Source organism: Sorex fumeus, unplaced genomic scaffold (assembly GCF_029834395.1).
Source record: "Sorex fumeus unplaced genomic scaffold, SorFum_2.1 ptg000061l, whole genome shotgun sequence".
NCBI classification, from domain to species: Eukaryota; Metazoa; Chordata; class Mammalia; order Eulipotyphla; family Soricidae; genus Sorex; species Sorex fumeus.
The window spans coordinates 42,738,765-42,758,372 of record NW_026606118.1 but is presented as its reverse complement, the minus strand read 5'-3'; the positions used below and the strand labels follow the sequence as shown (position 1 = coordinate 42,758,372).

General features: G+C 39.2%; 1 pseudogene; it reads right to left on the bottom strand.

Annotated features, from left to right (window-relative positions):
- Window positions 1-18,724: 18,724 nt before the first annotated feature.
- LOC130034823 (uncharacterized) lies at window positions 18,725-18,821 on the bottom strand (annotated as a pseudogene).
- Between the last annotated feature and the right edge of the window lie 787 nt (window positions 18,822-19,608).

Below are 19,608 nucleotides of genomic sequence, written 5' to 3'. Positions count from 1 at the left end.
ACCAGAATTTACCAAGGAATTTACTTTAATTTTCTTTCTTTTATATGGTCAATTACAACATGTATTCTTTGCCTTCTTCAAACAGAATGTGGAGTATTCATTTCTTTCCCAATATTCTGTTCATTGGTGTAAGCATCTTAAACAACTTCTGAATAACAGAATTCTTTGATCAGACATATTTTTTACTTTAATATTTAGTTGGGATTACTGAAAACTAGGTCTAAAGTGAAGTTTGTCTTGATCGGTACAAGTAGAGAAGGGAGCACTCGGTATGGAATTAGAGATTATAGGGTACCACATTCAGTTCCTAATAAAACAAGTAAAGAACAGTGTCCCAAATAGACTACTGAAAAAGATATTCATCTATATTTAACCTGTAAATTCAGCATTTTCTATATTAAATTAAAAATGAAAGAATGTTCCTATATTTGGTCTTTTAAAGACATTACAGATTGGTTAAGGAAACAAACTCTCCCTATGAAATCATAACAACGTAACCATAAAAACCTGATTACTACTTAAATTTCCAAGAATGTCAGTGCTAAGAATTATTTCCTTGCATCTCACTAGTGTACATGATAGTCATATGAATACACCTGTGTGGATACATTGCTGGTATGCAATTTAGAGAATAGATATATAGAGATTAGATCACATAGCTGAGTGTGATCTCAACTTTTCTAGACACTTTCCTGCCCCACACACCCAAAGACTTGTACAAATCCTTATAGATCGATGACTCTTCCTCCTCTCCTCTCCCAGAGTCTTTTAAAATTTCTTTTCCAGTACTAATGTAATGCACTTTAGAAAATATTGAGTTAACCTTAATTGTTGTCATTTAGCTTTTATATAGAGAACCTAGAAAATCTTATTAAAAGTGTATTTTTGTATTCTTTGAAAATGGTAATAAGAACATTATCCTTGAGTCTCTCAATATACATTATATAAAGAATTTTTGAGAAATTCCCGTACAAATCAATACTAGAAAAAATAAATGACTTCACTGAATGTGAATGAACTGGGACATTTCAAAGTATCAATCAGTGAATCAAAGATGAATCATAGCATCCTTTAGATAAAAATGATCTTGTTGTAATCTAGTCAACACCATTACATTTTTTTCTTATACCTGCTAATAGCACTTTCAATTTTTTAATTTTTATTTATTTATTTATTTATTTATTTATTTATATTAGTGAAACACCACGAGGTACAGTTGTAGACTTACATACCTTTGTGCTTGGGTTTCAGTTATACAAGTATCAAGTTCCCATCCCTCCACCAGTGCCCATTCTCCACCACCAAGGAACCCAGTGACCCTCCCACCCCCCCATCGCCCCCACTCGCCCCACCTCAGGTCATTCCCTTTCGCTTTTTCATTGTTTTAGGGTGTTGTGGTTTGCAATGGAGGTCAATACCATTACATTTTCAAAGAAAAAAATAGGCCCCTCTATGTTCAAGACACTACTACTGTCCTGCGATTCTTCCCTGCATGCACCCTGCTCCAAGCAAGCCCTTTGGAAATATGCTGGGAAGGAAAACTGGATGACCCTTTCCTCACACTGACCTGAAAGACTCTTGATGATTCTCAGTCAAATCAACTATTTCATTTGTTGCCTGATATCGCCTCCTGTCCTTTATTTTTTTTTAAATATTTGATTTGTTTCTGGAATATAAAGAAAAAAATTAAATGGACTAATAAAACAAAAGCAAAATGAAACCTTTACACTCTGACATCAGAATTGACCTTACCAGAGGGGAAGTAAATGACTGAAATGGGTAGGGAATGTTGTTGGTTGTTTGTGGACAGTAGCTGGATATTTGACAGTGCATGGAGTATGAATACACAGTTGCTGAGATGAGGAACTCTGTACTTGAAGCGAATACAGTTTGTAAACTAGTCATCACAATTATATGTCCATATGAAATTTATCTACATATGCTTTGTGCCTTCCTTGCATTTATGCGTTATGCATTCCTTTATCATGGCCTCAGATATGCATTTGAGGGCACTCGGAAAACTAGTTGAGCCCCATGTAGGTGGAGAGAAGTAGTAAATAATTGGAGGAGGAAGAAATATGAGTTGGAGCTTAAGAGCCATGTAAGAGGAATATATAGATATGTATGTGTGTGTAAATACACATATATATGTATAAATATATATATATGGGCTGGAGCCATAGCACAGTGGGTAAGACCTTTGCCTTGCATGTGGCCAACCTGGGTTCGATTACTCTGCTCCTCTCATAGAGCCCGGCAAGCTACTGAGAGTAACCCTCCCGCATAGCAAAGCCTGCCAAGCTACCTGTGACGTATTCGACATGCCACGACCAGTAACAGCAAGTCTCACCATAGAGACGTTTCTGCTGTCTGCTCGAGCAAATCGGTGAACAATGGGAGGACAGTGCTACAGTGCTATGGTTAATTCAAACGTTGTTTATGCAAAATATGAAAGAATCAAACAAAAATTCTATAAAGCTGATTACACCTATTAAATTAATATAACTTTAAATAGTGTTTAGAAATGAAGTTGAAGAATTTTAAGGCTATAGAAAGATATTGACAATATATCAAGAAACACATGGATCTTTGAGGAACAAGAACACGTAGCTGTTGTCCTTTCTTAAGGTTATTATTTTTTTGCTTTTATAGAATATGCTTTCCCTGAGTTTTTGTTAATAGCTTCAGTTTTTTAGAAAGCATCATAATAAATTATATTATTTAAAAAATTTTTAAAAAGTTGGGTTTGTAAGTGGATTCTGTATGTTTGGAACCTGGGAAGAATTTTCCTATGTAAGTTACATTAAACATGATATTTATAACAGAAATACCATCTGCAGTACTATTCACAATAGCCAGAAAAACCTACGGTATACCAACACAATTGAATACTATGCAGTTGGCAGGAAACTGACATCATGAAATTTGCTTATAAATGGATGTACAGGGAAGAATATCATGCTGAAAGAAATCAGTCAGAAGGAAAGGGGTATACTGATTGGACTACCCCATTTTTTGGATATAAAAAACAGAATATGCGACTAATACCCATGGATAGCAGAAACACAGGCCAGGAGAATTGGTCAATGGGTGGACGCTTGACACAAGTGCTGAAGGCGCGCATTTGGAATAAAGAAGGGACCACTACATGACAATGATAGTTGGAAGTGATTACTCTGGGTGAGAACTGAGTGCTGAAAGTAGGTAAAGGAATAAACGTGATAACCTCTCAGTATCTGTATTACAATCCATAATGCCCAAAGGATGAGAGAGAGAGTAAGAGAGAGAAAGAAGTGCCTGCCATAATGTAGAGACAGCAGGCTGTCAGGTGGGGTTTGGGGTTGGGAGAGGGAGTGGTGGGAGAGAAACTGGGGACATTAGCAATGGAACTGTATAATAGTGGAGGTTGGGTGTTAAAATATCCTACAATTGAAACTAAATCATGAAAAGGTTTGTAATATGTGTCTCCTGCAGATTCAATACAAAAACATGATATTTAGTTTCTACCACCATGACTAACATATGAATTTGCTGAAATTTATTTTTATCACCTTGGCTGGGCTCATTACATGGGTGCCTGTGTGGTAAAACTTTTTTCATTTTATGTGGACTTAAGAGACAAAACTAATAGGGTTGTGACTTCTGGTGGAAGGAGAGAAGAGCACACAAAGCTCAGCAGGGTCAGCTAACTTGCGTGATGACAGACCTCCTTCACTGATTTCCTCTTTTGTAATGTGGAAAAATGAAGACTTTGCAGGCTGCCAGGGGGTTGTCCCCTTCAGTTCACACAATTATCTTTTCGATCAAAATTGTTTAAAGATTATTTGAAAAATTTGGAGCTTAATGATTTGTTCTCATATAGTTCCCCTACATGGTGTCAGTGGGCATTGATCCAGGAAGGCCAGCATGAAAAAGTTGAGGAGTATGTCTTAACCACCAATGCCAACACTCCTGTAAGTATGGAACTCAAAGTACAATAGTTAAACTTCAAAATGTGTTTGTCAAGGAAATCGGTAGGAACGCAGTGAGAAATGAGTCATTTGTTGGTGGAGGGATGCAGACACTGGTGGTGTGATTAGAATTGGAACATTGTATGACAAAACTCCATTATAAATAACTTTGAAAATCAAAATTGACTAAATTTAAAAAAAAGAGAAGTCAACTTTCATCTATATTTCAAGAGAGCTTGTCTTAGCAAATTTAGGCAGGGAGACCATAGTTGGTAGAGAGAGGGAGAAAGAAAGGGAGAGTTGACAGTTGGGAAGAGAAGCCTGGATATCATGGAAGAGGTGAAAGCTGATCTTAGAAGATTTGGAGCCATCAGAGTTTAGAGAGTTAAATGGTGAGACCATTGCAGTTTAGATAGTTAAATAGTGAGATTGGTTTCAGTCATCAGCAGTGTATACATAGAGAGAGTTCAAAGACCTCACAGATATTCAGGCTATAATAACTAACAAGGGAAGCGTTTTTTTCCTGAAGCATTATGTAAGGATAATATATTGCCAGGAAGAATGATAAGAAGTTGGTTCTCTTTTTCAGAGATTAATACATTAGAGATGAAAACTTTTATACAAAGGAAACTATCGTCTTGTCCTCTTGCTCTGTTTACTTGTCATCATTCCTTTCTCCGCCATGACCCTACCTAATCAGGGCTCTCCACATTTCTCAGCAGTGTCACTACATAGCCTCAGAGCATGTGTTAACTGCCTGTAGCTCACAGCTCTCATGTTTTACCCACACCTAGGCTAGAGCCATCCTTCTGAAACCAAGGATATTTGCTGAAGGCCCGTTCTTCCTTGAAGTGCCAGTCTTGGTTTACCTCTTCTTAAGCATTGTGTTTACAAATTTAGATGAATGTCACTATACTAGTGACAGGGATTTTCCAAACTATGGAAAGCATAAACATTTCCCATTCCCCCACGAATTTTGGGCTAGTTATTTTCTATCCACTGCTAAAAATATGTTATAATTAGGAAACAGAACTGAAGTAAAAACAGGGACATTTGTCAATTTGGTGCCTTGACTAATCATTCTTAGTATAACTATATGTTTCTAGAAAAAAAAGCAGAAGAAAAGGAGTTGCTTGCTAGCAAAGATTGCCAAACCTCTGCCAAGAAATCCTTTGAAAATAAAAATTGTGACTATGGACTTAACATGATTGCCACTCAATGCCTCTTTTGCAGACCACAACACCCAAAAGGAGAGAGAGAACAAAAGGGAATGCCCTGCCGCAGAGGCAGGATGGGATGGGGGGGATTGGTGTGGGAAGGATACTGGAATACATTGTGGTGGAAAATGGGCACTGGTGGAGGGTTGGGCATTTTATCATTGTATAATCGAAAACCAATAACAAAAATTTGTAAATGTACAACTGTACCTCATGGTGTTTCACTAATAAAAATTTAAAAAATATAAAATAAAATAAAAACTGTTTGGTCTGCCAGAGATCAGCAGATGGGAACCTGAGTGAAGGCAAACGATTAAATTGGTTGACTTTTATTTTTCCTTAAGTATATTAATTTGATTTAAGAGTCAATTTATATGACAGTTCATCAAGACACAGAAATTTTCAGCACTTCACTTGTTTAAAAGTACAGTGATACACCATATCTCTATCTCGCATTATTTTTATTTCTGATAGTTTGAAACAAAAGATACGTCAAAATCATAGATAAATGTAAATTTTTAAATAATTTTTTCAATATTTAAAATTACATTATAGAATTACATTATCGAATTTCATAAATTTTAGGATTATGCAGAATCAACATGCATGTATCATATTACACTCACTACTGAATGGCCTACTCTGTCATTCATCATTGTTCAATTTTTCCACTTTGATTACATCTTTTCATCTGGTAACTAAATAGTCTTGTAGTTCTAAAGTTTGTTTTTATTGCTTTGAAAATATAAAAATTATGCAATTTTCAACAATGGATGAAACTAGAGGATATAGTGCATGTAAAGTTAGCCTTAAGGAAAGAAAGAGATAAAGAGAGATTTTTCTCATATGTGGGATGTAAAGACACACAGCAAGGTAGCAACAAAGGTTCAAGGACAATGTAAGGGGAGAAATGATCCACACAATTGAGTCAGGGGATTGGGAGTGAGGGATTCTGGGGGTTTGGGGAAGAGGGAGTGTTTATTTTTTGAGAGAATGAGGAGTGTCATGTTGGAATTATGTGTACGAGAAACCATTATTAATTGAATTATAAATCATAGAATATCAATAATGTTTTAGACGATTGTCTGTCTCATTTTATTCTTTTAATTTGTTTTCTCCATATGCCACATATGCATGAACTGGTAGGATGCCTATCTTTCTTTGCCTGGGTTATGTCACTAAACATAATATCCTCATGTTATCCATTTTTATACAAATAATAAGAAGATTTCACTTCATACAACTGAGTAGTATTCCATTGGTTTACCACCTTTCATTTTCAAAATTTGTGGTATAAAATATACAAACATTGGTTTTAACAATGCTCTGGTGTCTTAAATTTTTTAGTTTAGTGAAGCAAAATAGATTTTAGTGAAAAACACTGAGAAACTTGTGAAACAGGTGTAGAGTGGAATGGAATATATGTTCAAGAGAGAACACTCGTTTAACAAAGCAAGCAAAGAGAGACATAGAGAAAGGAGGCACGGTATTTCTTCAAGGGAGAACACAAGCTTGAGAACCAAGCCAACTCTGGTAAAAGGTAAAGGTAAAGGCCCTCCCGTTGATCATCGATTTGCTCGAGCGGGCCCAGTAACGTCTCCATTGGAGACTTTGTTGTTACTGTGTCTGGCATATCAAATACTATCCGTAGCTTGCCGGGCTCTCCGAGAGGGGCGGAGGAATCGAACTCGGGTCGATCATGTTGGCCGCTTGTAAGGCGAACGCCCTACCCGCTGTGCTATCGCTCCAGCTGGAGCCAACTCTGGTAGTTTAGGAATAAGAACTTGGAGTGGTATGAACTTAACTTGTGCACTTTAGGGGAGAACCTGAGTGAAACTATTAGAAGTATGTTTAGGAGCATCATAAACGGGAGTCTGCACTTGGAGTGAGGAGAGTAGAGAGTTCTTTGGGGAGATCCGGAATATGGAGAACAGTAATATTATAACATTAATGATAGTATCTTACCGTGGGATTCAAAAAAATCTTTAACAGTGGCATCAGAAATGATAACATTCGTAGGTATTTGGATTTCCTGTGGAAACAACGGGAAAGCTGAGTTTATTATGCTCTGGATGCCTCCGCCTGAAACAAGGTCAACAAGTCATGAATGAAAAATTACAAGTTAGATGGATCAAGGATTCTGTTCCCAGTGGAAGGCTAGCTTTCGGTTGGACAATTTCTACTGATGGCCTGATGTAGATTCTGATCCTGCGATTCATAAGAGAAAGGAGGGAGTGACAGTTATCCTCAGAAGTGAAGCCTCTGAGACAGAATTCATTCATGCCCACTTATGGGTTATCAATGTTTGCTCATGGCTGCTACCATTATAACTTGCCATTCAATGGTTTTTGTTTTCAATTTACTGTGTCAATGTAAATTTCATTTTCTAAATGGAAGGTAAAAATATGAGGCCCTCAAGATGATGAATTATGGGGAGGAGGGGAGCTAGAGATATAGTACAGCAGGTAGGGCATTTGCCTTGCACACGGCCTACCCAGGTTATATTCTCAGCATTCTGTATGGTCCCCCCAAGCACCGTGAGGAGTAATTCCTGACTGCAGAGCCAGGAGTAACCCTTTGCATCGCCCGGTGTGACCCAAAAATGCAAAGAAAAAAAGATGATGACTTACCTTTAGATATTTTGAAGTCAAGTAGAAACAGCCAGAAAGCTCTCCAGAAAAGAGTTCACCTGGATCGAAAACATCATCACCTCTAGAATGAGAGCATACAGAAAATAAGGTTTCCATTCTTACCAAGTTAATGCAAGCCAGACATGATCTTGGAAATTTTTTCAAAGGAAAACATGGCTATAGGAACGATAAGGTGACAACTGAGTCTTAGAGGTAAAATATATAAGAGACGCGAGGGTCAAAATGTAGGAGGTACATTGGCGACCAGGCATACTAACAAAAGCATTTTTTTAACAAGAAAATGCAATGAGACATCAAATAAGAACTTTTTAAATGTTTAAGAACAGGGATATAACTCAGTGATAGAGCATTTGCCTTCCACTGTATGATAATCTGGGATTGATCCTTATCATTGCAAACAGCATTATTTTTTAATTTTTAATTTCTTTCTTGCTTGCTTGCTTGTTTGCTTGCTTTTTTGTTTTTTGGGTCGCACCAGGCTACGTATAGGGATTATTTTTAATTTTTAAAAACACTTATAATTTTACGTTTTTACCTGTGGTAAAAAGGAAATCGAAAATATTTTAGAGTAAATATATATGAAGAAGGTAAAATTCATGGGAACTATTTAGGGTTCTTAATGATACAGCAGTCAGAATTTTTAGGTTAATTGTATGGGTATTGCATAAATAATTTTTCCCCATTATGTGGGCTGTCTTTTTATCATGGTCACCATTTTTTTCTGAGTTGCAGAAATTTCTTAGTTTACTGTAGTCTCATTTGCTTAACTTCACTTCCTCTTCCTTGGTCAGTGGTGTTTCATTCTAGAAGTTTCCCTTAGCTTTAATGTCATGGAGGGATGAATCCACATTTTTCTCCATATATCTTAAGAATTCGGGTATGATATTGAGGTCTTTAATACATTTGCTCTGACTTTGTGCCTGGCACTATAAAGAAGTCTGAGTTCATTTTTTTTGCATATTGCTGTCCAGTTTTCCCAGCACCAGTTGCTGAAGAGACTTCCTTGCTCAACTTCATATTTCTTGAGCCTTTATGGAAGATTAGGTAATAATAATCTGAAGGCCAGCGTCAGGATATTTGACTATATTCCATTGATCTGAGGCTGTCTTTATCTGAATATCATGGTATTTTGATTACTACAACTTTGTAGTAGGTTTGAAGTTGGGGAATGTGTTCCCTTCTTCTTTTTACCAAAGATTGCTTTAGCTCTTCATGGGAGTTTATTGTTGTGTATGAGTTTCAAGAGTGTTTAATCTATTGATTTGAAAAATTTTATGGGTAGCCTTATAGGAAGTGCATTAAATCTTTATAGAGCTTTGAGGTGTATTGCCATTTTGACAGTGTTAAACCTTTCAATCCATGAGCATGGGATGTGATTCCATTTCCTCATATCCACTTTTATTTCGTGAAGTAGTGTTTTGTAGGTGTTTTTTTTTTTTTTTTGGTATAGTTCCTTAACCTTTTTAGTTGATCCTAATATACTCGATTTTCTGATGTATTATTGCGAATGGGATTGTTTTTCTCTATCTCTTTTTTCTCTTTCATTATTAATATATGGGAAAGCCATGGAGTAATGGATATTGATTTTGTAATATGCTACTTTACTAAACAAATCTACTGTACCCAGGAGCTTTTTTGTAGATTCTTTGGGATTTTCTAAGTATAGTATCATGTCATCTCCAAATAGTAAAAGCTTGAGTTCTTCTTTTTTATCTGGATACCCTTGATATCTTTTTTTTTTTAAACCGAAATCAGGCTGGAGCGATAGCACAGCAGTAGGGCGTTTGCCTTGCACACAGCCAACGTGGCCGACCCGAGTTTCATTCCTCCGCCGTCTCGGAGAGCCCGGCAAGCAACCGAGAGTATCTCGCCCGCATGGCAGAGGCTGGCAAACTCCCCGTGACATACTCAATATGCCAAACACAGTAACAACAAAGTCTCCATTGGAGACGTTACTGGGCCCGCTTGAGCAAATCGATGAACAACAGGAGGGCCTTTATTTTACTTTTTACCGAAATCATATGGCAATTACTTCAAGTAGTATGTTGAATAGGAGTGGTGAGAGTGGGTGACTTGTTTTGTGCCTGATTTTATTTTGGGATTCTAGCTCATTGATTTCTGCTCCAAGCCTTTAGTTGTTCCCCGTTGAGATTAATGCTTGCTGTAGGATTGTGGTATTTTGCTTTGACTATATTGAGGAAAGTACTTTCAACTCCCATTTTGTTGAGAGTTTTTCATCATGAATGGGTGCTGGATCTCATCAAATGATTTATCTACATATATTGATATGATCATACGACTTTTATCTTTTTTTTTATTGAGATGGTGTATTCTGTTGATTGACTAGAGAATGTTAAGCCATCCTTGCATCCCCGAGATAAACCTACTTGGTCATAGTGTGTGATCTTTTGTTGAGATTCTGTATTCTCTTTTCTGGTATTTTCTTGAGAATCTTTGTATCTGTATTCATCAAGGAAATAGGTCTGTAATTTTCTTTCTTGTGCTATCTCTCTCTGATTTGAGTATTAAGGTGATCTTTGCCTCATAGAAACTATTTGGGAGTATTTCTGTTTCTTCAAATTGCTGGAAAATCTTGAAAAATGTTGGCAGCAGTTCCTCTTTAAAGGTTTGAAATATTTCACTATTGAATCCATGTGGGCCAGGAATTCTGTTTGGGGGGATACTTTTGACCATCATTTCAATTTCCTTGGTAGTGATAGGTTCAAGTATTCCATATCTTCTTTGTTCAGCCTTGGGAGATAATTGGAATCCAATAATTTATCAATTTATTCAAGATTCTCTCAATTCCTGCTGCAAAGATTCTCAAAATAATCTCTGATGATCCTATGGATTTCTGTAGCTTCTATTATGATACCCCCCTTTTCATTTCTGATACGATTTATTAAAATTCTTTCTCTTTCTTTTTTTGAGAGGCTTCTTATGGTTTATTGATCTTATTTATTTTCTCAAAGAACAAGCTTTTGCTTTTTTTTCCCTTTATTTTACTTTATTTTTTTTACAGTTGTAAATTTATAATTTTTTTGTGCTTTGGCTTCAATTATACAATGATCAGATCCCCATCCCTCCACCAGTGCCCATTTTCAACCACCATGGATAATATCCCTCCCACCCTCATCCCCCCATCCCCCCTGTCTCTGTGGCAGGGCAATCCCCTGTGTTCTCTCTCTCCTTTTGGGTGTTGTGGTCTGCAAAAGAGGCATTGAGTGGCAAACATGTTCAGTCCATAGTCTACTTTCGACATGCATCTCCCCTCCTGGGAGGATCCTCCAAACATCCTTTATTTGGTGCTCCCTTCTCTATCTGAACTGCCCTTTCCTCTAGGATACCCGGCTGGCCTCTAAGTTATGGAGTAATCATCCTGGTGCTGATCTCAGCTATTCTTGGGTATTAATCTCATACTTTGTTACTTTATATACCCCAGATGAATGCAATCTTTCTATGTCTATCCCTCTCTTTCTGACTCATTTCGCTTAGCATGATACTTTCCATATCCTACCACTTGTATGTAAATTTCATGACTTCATCTTTTCTAACAGCTACATAGTACTCCATTGTGTAGATGTACCAAAGTTTCTTTAAAAAGTCATCTGTTCGTGGGCATTCAGGTTTCTTCCAGTTTCTGGCTATTGTAAAGAGTGCTGCAATGAACAAACAAGTGCAGATGTCACTTCGACTATACATTTTTGCCTCTCTGGGATATATTCCCAGGAGTGGTATTGCTGGGTCAAATGGGAGCTCAATTTCTAATTTTTTGAGAATCGTCCATACTGTTTTCCAGAAGGGCTGAACCAGTGGACATTCCCACCAACAGTGAAGGAGTGTCCCTTTCTCGCCACATCCACGCCAGCATTGGTTGCTTTTGTTCTTTTGAATGTGGGCCAGTCTCTGAGGTGTGAGATGGTATCTCATTGTGGTTTTGATCTGCATCTCCCTGATGACTAACGATGTAGAGCATTTTCTCATGTGCTTTTTTCCATTCGGATTTCTCCTTTGAGAAAGTTTCTGTTCATTTCATTGCCCCATTTTTGGATGGGGTTGGATGTTTTCTTCTTGTGGAGTTTAACCAGTATTTTGTATAACCTGGATATCAACCCCTTGTCAGATGTGTATTCGGTGAATATCCTTTCCCATTCTGTAGACTGTATGTATTTTGGTCACTGTTTCTTTGGAGGTGCAGAAGCTTCTAAGTTTAAGATAGTCCCATTTATCTATCTGTTTTCACTTGCTCGGCCAGTGGTGTGGCATCTTTGAAGATACCATTAGCTTCAATGTCATGGAGGGTTTTGCCAACTTTATCTTCAATGTACCTTATGGTTTCTGGTCTGATGTTGAGGTCTTTAATCCATTTTGATCTTACTTTTGTACATGGTGTTAGGCAGAGTTCTGAGCCTATTTTGTTGCATGTAGCCATCCAGTGATGCCAACACAATTTATTAAAGAGGCTTTCCTTACTCCACTTCACATTACTTGCACCTTTATCAAAGATTAGATGAGCATATGATTGAGGGGAGATGTCAGTGTATTCAACCCTGTTCCATTGGTCTGCAGTTCTGCCTTCGTTCCAGTACCATGCTGTTTTAATTATTACTGCTTTGTAGTACAGTTTGAAGTTCGGGAGGTTGATTCCTCCCATTTTCTTTTTCCCAAGAATTGCTTTAGCTATTCGTGGGGGCTTATTGTTCCATATAAATTTCAGGAGTGTTTGCTCCATTTCTTTGAAGAATGTCATGGGTATCCTTATAGGGATTGCATTGAATCCCATCAGCGGCCAAGACTCAGAGACTATAAAATCCAGATCCCGGACGAGAACAGTGCAGTCTCTGTCCCCGCGCCTGGGTGTTCCTTCCCGGAGCCCCTTGGAGGGGAGTGGGTTGAGCTTTCCTCCCCGCCCCGACCAGGGCTCCGGCAGCCGAAGACCTCCAGGACCAGCCACCACCATGCTGAGACCACTCTCCGCACACGTGAAGGTACTGGCAGAGGGACAAAGCCACGCGGGTTCCGGGCCGAGACCTCCAAGCCTACTCGAATTGGAGTCGAGCATCTTCCACCCAGATCCTCCAAATTCCAGTAGGCGGGGTTCACACCCACCACCTGGCCCCCTGGCGGCGTGTAATCCCATCAGCGGCCAAGACTCAGAGACTATAAAATCCAGATCCCAGAACCGTGCGGCCGCATTCGCGGCCGCGCGACATCTTAACAGGACTTTTTTTTTTTTTATGACATCTTATTGTCTTATTCGTACTTTGGACAAACTTGCAGGCTATCGAATGTAGCCTGCCCACAGGGCAGAGTCTGGCAAAGTCCCCGTGGCATACCAAATATGCCAAATACCAGTAACAATGATGGATCTCATTCTCCTAAATAGCCTTGAATATAATCTCAGGGCTAGGATGAAAGAGACGTTACTGGGGCCTGCTCGAGGCAATCGACGAATAACAGGATGATGAAATGAAATGAAATGAAATTCGTCGGGGCTTATTGTTCCATATAAATTTCAGGAGTGTTTGCTCCATTTCTTTGAAGAATGTCATGTGTATCCTTATAGGGATTGCATTGAATTTATACAATGCTTTCGGTAGTATTGCCATTTTGACAATGTTAAGTCTCCCGACCCATGAGCAGGGGATATCTTTCCATTTCCTCATGTTCTCTTTTATTTCCTGAATTAGCGTTTTGTAGTTTTCTTTGTACAGGTCCTTTACTTCCTTAGTTAAGCTGATTCCCAGGTACTTGATTTTCTGGGGCACAATTGTGAACGGGATTGTTTTTTTCATGTTGCTTTCTTCTCTCTCACTGTTTGCGTATAGGAAAGCCATGGACCTTTGGGTATTGATTTTATAACCTGCAACTTTACTATACGAGTCTACTGTTTCTAGGAGTTCTTTGGTGGAGGTTATTGGGTACTCTAAGTAGAGTATCATATCATCTGTGAATAATGAGAGCTTGATTTCTTCCTTTCCTACCTGAATTCCCTTAATATCTTTTTCCTGCCTAATCGCTATTGTAAGTACTACCAGTAATATATTGAACAGCAGTGGAGAGAGTGGGCATCCCTGTCTCGTCCCTGATCTTAGAGGGAAGGCTCTTAGTTTTTCCCCATTGAGGATGATGCTTGCTGTAGGCTTGTGGTAGATGGCTTTAATTATGTTGAGAAAGGTCCCCTCTATACCCATTTTGGCTAGGGTTTTCATCATAAAGGGGTGCTGGATCTTATCAAATGCTTTCTCTGCATCTATTGATATGATCATACGCTTTATATCTTTACTTTTGTTGATATGGTGGATTATGTTGATTGATTTTCGAATGTTAAACCATCCTTGCATCCCTGGGATGAATCCTACTTGGTCATGGTGTATGATCTTTTTGATGAGTAGTTGGATTCTATTTGCTAGTAGTTTGTTGAGGATCTTTGCATCTGTGTTCATCAGGGATATCGGCCTGCAATTCTCTTTCTTTGTGGTATCTCTGTGTGCTTTTAGTATCAGTGTGATATTTGCTTCGTAGAAACTGTTCGGAAGTGTTTTTGATATTTCAATTTCGTGGAAAAGCTTAAAGAGCATTGGGAGTAAGTCCTCTTTAAAGATTTGGAAGAATTCACTAGTGAATCGATATGGGCCAGGACTTTTGTGCTTGGGGAGACTTTTTATTACCATTTCAATTTCCTTGATGGTGATAGGTCTGTTCAGGTATTCCAGGTCTTCTTGGTTCAGCCTTGGGAGTCTGTAGGAGTCTAGGAATTCATCCATTTCCTAGAGATTTTGATGTTCCGTGGCATAAAGCTTCTCAAAGTACTCCCTGAGGATCCTCTGAATTTCTGTGGTTTCTGTTGTAATGACCCCCTTTTCATTTCTGATTCGGTTTATTGGGGTTTTTTCTCTCCCTTTCTTTGTGAGTTTTGCTAGAGGCTTATCAATCTTGTTAATTTTCTCGAAGAACCAGCTCTTGGTTTCATTGATCTTTCGGATTGTTTTTTGTGTTTCCATCTCGTTAATCTCTGCTCTGAGTTTTATTATTTCCTTTCTCCTGTTCAGGTTGTGCTCCTTTTTTTGTTCCTTCTCCAAGCTCTTAAGCTGTGAGGTTAGGTTACTTATGTGTGCTCGCTCCTCCTTCCTGAGGAATGCTTGTAGAGCTATAAACTTTCCTCTTAACACAGCCTTTGCTGTGTCCCATAAGTTTTGGTAACTCGTGTTCTCATTTTCATTCGTTTCTAGGAATCTTTTGATTTCCTCTTTGATTTCCTGTCTAATCCAATCGTTGTTCAATAGTGCACTGTTTAATTTCCAGGTGTTTGATTTAGTTTTCTGTTTTTGTGTGTGATTTACTTCTAATTTCAGCGCATTATGGTCTGAGAAGATTGTTGATACAATCTCTACCTTCTTAATTTTATGGAGGCATGTTTTGTGGCTCAGCATGTGGTCTGCTTGGAGAATGTTCCATGTACGCTTGAGAAGAATGTGTCTTCAGCTTTTTGTGGATGAAGTGTCCTGTATATATCTACTAAGTCCCTTTCTTCCATTGTTTCCCTCAAATGAAGTATGTCCTTGCTAAGCTTGAGTCTGGTTGATCTATCAAGAGGTGACAAAGCAGTGTTGAAGTCTCCCACTAGTATTGTGTTGCTATTGATGTCTTTTTCCAAATCTATGAGTAGTTGTTTTAAGTACTTTGCTGGTCTCTCATTAGGTGCATATACATTTATTATTGTACGTTCTTCCTGTTGTACAGATCCTCTGATCAATAAGAAATGGCCTTCACTGTCTCTTATGACCTTCCTCACTCTGAAATCAATGTGGTCCGATATAAGAATGGCTACCCCAGCTTTTTTATGGGAGCTGTTTGCCTGTAGGATTGTTTTCCAGCCTTTGACTCTGAGTCTGTGTTTGCTTTGACTATTGAGATGCGTTTCTTGCAGGCAGCAGAATGTTGGGTTCAATTTTCTAATCCATCCTGCCACTCTATGTCTTTTAATTGGTGCCTTTAGCCCATTGACATTGAGAGAGATTATTGTTATGGGATTTTGTCCCATTGTTCTGTTAAAATTTGGTGTATTTGAGGGGCCTTTCTTGCCTTAAAGTAGCCCATTTAGTTGTTCTTGTAACCATGGTTTTGAGTCTATGAAGTTCCTGAGCTGTTGTTTGTCTGTGAAACTGTGTGTTGTTCCTTCTATTATGAATGAGAGTCTTGCTGGGAAAAGTATTTTGGGGGAGGCATTTATTTCATTGAGTTCTTTTACTATGTCCCACCACTGTTTTCGGGCCATGAGGGTTTCATCAGAAAAATCAGCTGTGAATTTTAAGGATGCTCCTTTGTAAGAGATTTCTTTCTTCGATCTTGCTGCTTTCAGAATTTTGTCTCTGTCTAAGGTTTTGGTCATTTTGATCAGAATGTGTCTTGGGGTATTTTTATTCGGATTTCTTCTAGCTGGTACCCTTCGGGCCTCCTGAATGTGGTCACAAGTTTTCTTCAGCTCTGGAAATGTTGTAGCAATGATGTCTTTGACAGTCATTGAGGTTTTCTTCCTGTTCCTCTGGGACTTCAATAATTCTTATGTTACTCCTCTTGGCTTCATCACGATCTTCTCTTACCATCTGTTCCCGAATTGTGAGTCTCTTTTCCATTTTCTGCTCTTTTCTGGAGAGTCTCTGAACTTCATCTTCGAGCTCACTGATTCTGTTCTCAGCTGCTGTTACTCTGCTGCTGAGGCCTTCCACTGAGCTTTTCAATTCGCCTACGAGATTTTTCAGGTCTGACATTTCTGATTGCATTTTCCTCATTTCTTCCTTCAGATCCTCTTGTCTTCTATTGGCATTGCTTTCCATTGTTTCTTTTAATTCCCTAAGCATCCTAAGTAGCTCCCTTCTGAATTCCTTGTCAGAGAGGTTGTCTAACACTACAGTACTGTTTGTGTCATCTGGGCTAGACTCTTCAATATGAAAGTTTGGTGGGCTTTTTCGTTGCTTTACCATTGTGAGAGGTGTGGTTTAGTCCTTCACGTTCACCGTTACTATTCTGCTTGATATGCAGTGTGAGTTAAGATAGGCTTATGAGTTATTGGCTACTGTGTTTCTAGTGGCTGAGCTAAAATAGAGAAGTTTCCATCTAAGAAGGTAGCTTATGGTTACTATGGCATACGCAGTGGGAAAATATTTTGCGGCCGTGGCTCCAGAAAAAGTCCCTGGCACTGGGCGAGGAGTTTGGAACGTCTCCTGTTTGGAATTGGAGCCGTTCAGCTTTGTTGCCCACAGCTGGGCCTCTGTGCCCGTCCCACGCAGCTCAGGGGTTGAACACCGGCTTTCTAGGGGCTGGTTCTAGCTGCGCATGCCCAGAGAGGGACCCAGGGCCTTGGGGGCGGGCTGTACCTGTTGGAATTGGAGCCCTTCAGCTTTGTTGCCCACAGCTGGGCCTCTGTGCCCATCCCACGCAGCTCAGGGGTTGAAAACCGGCTTTCTAGGGGCTGTTTCTAGCTGCGCATGCCCAGAGAGGGACCCAGGCCCTTGGGGGTGGGCTGTATATGTTGGAATTGGAGCCCTTCAGCTTTGTTGCCCAGAGCTGGGCCTCTGTGCCCGTCCCACGCAGCTCAGGGGTTGAAAACCGGCTTTCTAGGGGTTGGTTCTAGCTGTGCATGCCCAGAGAGGGACCCAGGCCCTTGGGGGCGGGCTGTATATGTTGGAATTGGAGCCGATCAGCTTTGTTGCACAGAGCTGGGCCTCTGTCCCCGTCCCACGCAGCTCAGGGGTTGAAAACCGGCTTTCTAGGGGTTGGTTCTAGCTGCGCATGCCCAGAGAGGGACCCAGGCCCTTGGGGGCGGGCTGTACCTGTTGGATTTGGAGCCCTTCAGCTTTGTTGCCCAGAGCTGGGCCTCTGTGCCCGTCCCACGCAGCTCAGGGGTTGAAAACCGGCTTTCTAGGGGCTGGTTCTAGCTGCGCATGCCCAGAGAGGGACCCAGGCCCTTGGGGGCGGGCTGTACCTGTTGGAATTGGAGCCGTTCAGCTTCAAGCTTTTGCTTTTATTGGTCTTCTGGACTGTATTTTGGGATTCTAGCTCATTGATTTCTGCTACAAGTTTTATTATTTCCTTCCTCCAGCCTAGTTTGGACTACTTTTGTTGGTCATTTTCCAAAATCTTGAGCTCTAATTAATTCATGTAGGCCCTTTCTTTCTTCCTCATGAATACTGGCAGAGCTATAATATTTCCTCTTAACACTACTTTTGCTGTGTCCCACAAGTTCTGGTAGCTCGTGTCCTCATTCTCATTTGTTCCTGGAAACTTTTTATTTCCTCTTTGATTTCTTCTCTAAGCCAATGGTTGTTCATAACTGCCCTTAAATAAACTATTTCCTTGCTTAGATTTAGTCTGTTTGATCTATCGAGAAGTGAAAAAGAAGTGTTGAAATCTCCAACTAGTATTGTGTTGCTATCAATGTTTTTCTTTAAGTCTATTAGAAATTGTTTTTAAGTATTTTGCTGGTCTGTCATTAGGAGCATATATATTGAGGAGGGTGAGTTCTTTCTGATGTATAGATCCAATGATCATTAAGAAATGACCTTCACTGTCTCTGACAACCTTTAGCATGAAGTCCATGTGGTCTTATACTAGTACGGCCACTTCAGCTTTGTGGAGGTGATATTTTCTTGAAAACTTGTTTCCCAGCCTTTTACTTTTAGCACATGGGTGCTTTGATTGTTCAGGCGTGTTTCTTGCAGGCAGCAGAATGTTGGGTTCAGTTTTCTAATTCATCTTCCCATTCTGTGCCTCTGAATTGGCACATTTAGTCCATTGACATTGAGAGAGATTGTTGTGATGGGGATTTCTGCTATCTTTATGTAGAATTTTTGTACTTTTGGGGATTGTCTTAGCTTAAAGTAGCCCTGTTAATTCTTCTTGCAACAAAAATATGGAACTCTTTACAAGTTTGCATGTCATCTCTGTGCAAGGACCATGCTCAACTTTGTATCATTTCAATTTTAGTATATGTGTTACCAAACCTAGTAGGAGTTAATTTTTCCATATTCTTCTCTTCTTATTACTTTGAGTGTTGTCCTTATTCAATCCTCCTATGGCAGACAGTGATTCCTAATCAAGGAATGTATTTCAAAGCAGCGTGAATAAATAGATTTAGAACTTTAATGTCCCAGAAAGAAAATTATGGTTTTTACCATATTATTTTTTACCATACCCAAGGCATCAGTTTTACAAAATAATTCTTTAGGAAGAGGTATATGATTCTTGTTTAATGTCGTTCCCTGAAACCTTCATTAAGACCATTAAACTAGAGCCTTTTTCTGTTCTCACCTCAGTCCCGTGTACATCTCCAGGAAAAGGTGGATGGTGTTGTCTGCATTTGACCACCTTGAATGTAAGTAGGATTTTTCTCCTGAAGGAAGAGGTGAGGAGCATATTGATGATTTCATTCCACCTTATTACAAGTTCAACTTGAAAGGAAGGTGAGACTCATGAGGCTCCTGTAAAGGACAGAAAAAAGGGTCTCAGTGAAGTTTAATGGCCAACAAACATTAACAACACAGATGACTCAAAGTAGCCTATGTGCATCTTTGTGTATAGTGAGTTTCATATCTACTGATAGTGATTCTCAGTCATGACACACGGGCAAAACAGACCTGTAATTAAAAATCTAGTTCTCTGAGCAGAGTGGGGTTTCTTAGGTGATTGAACAAGTGTGTAGTAATTTATTACTAAGCACATAAGTAGTTTGAATGATGAGTACTTTTCAATCTAAAATTAATTCCAAATATTTTCATATTAAAATATTAA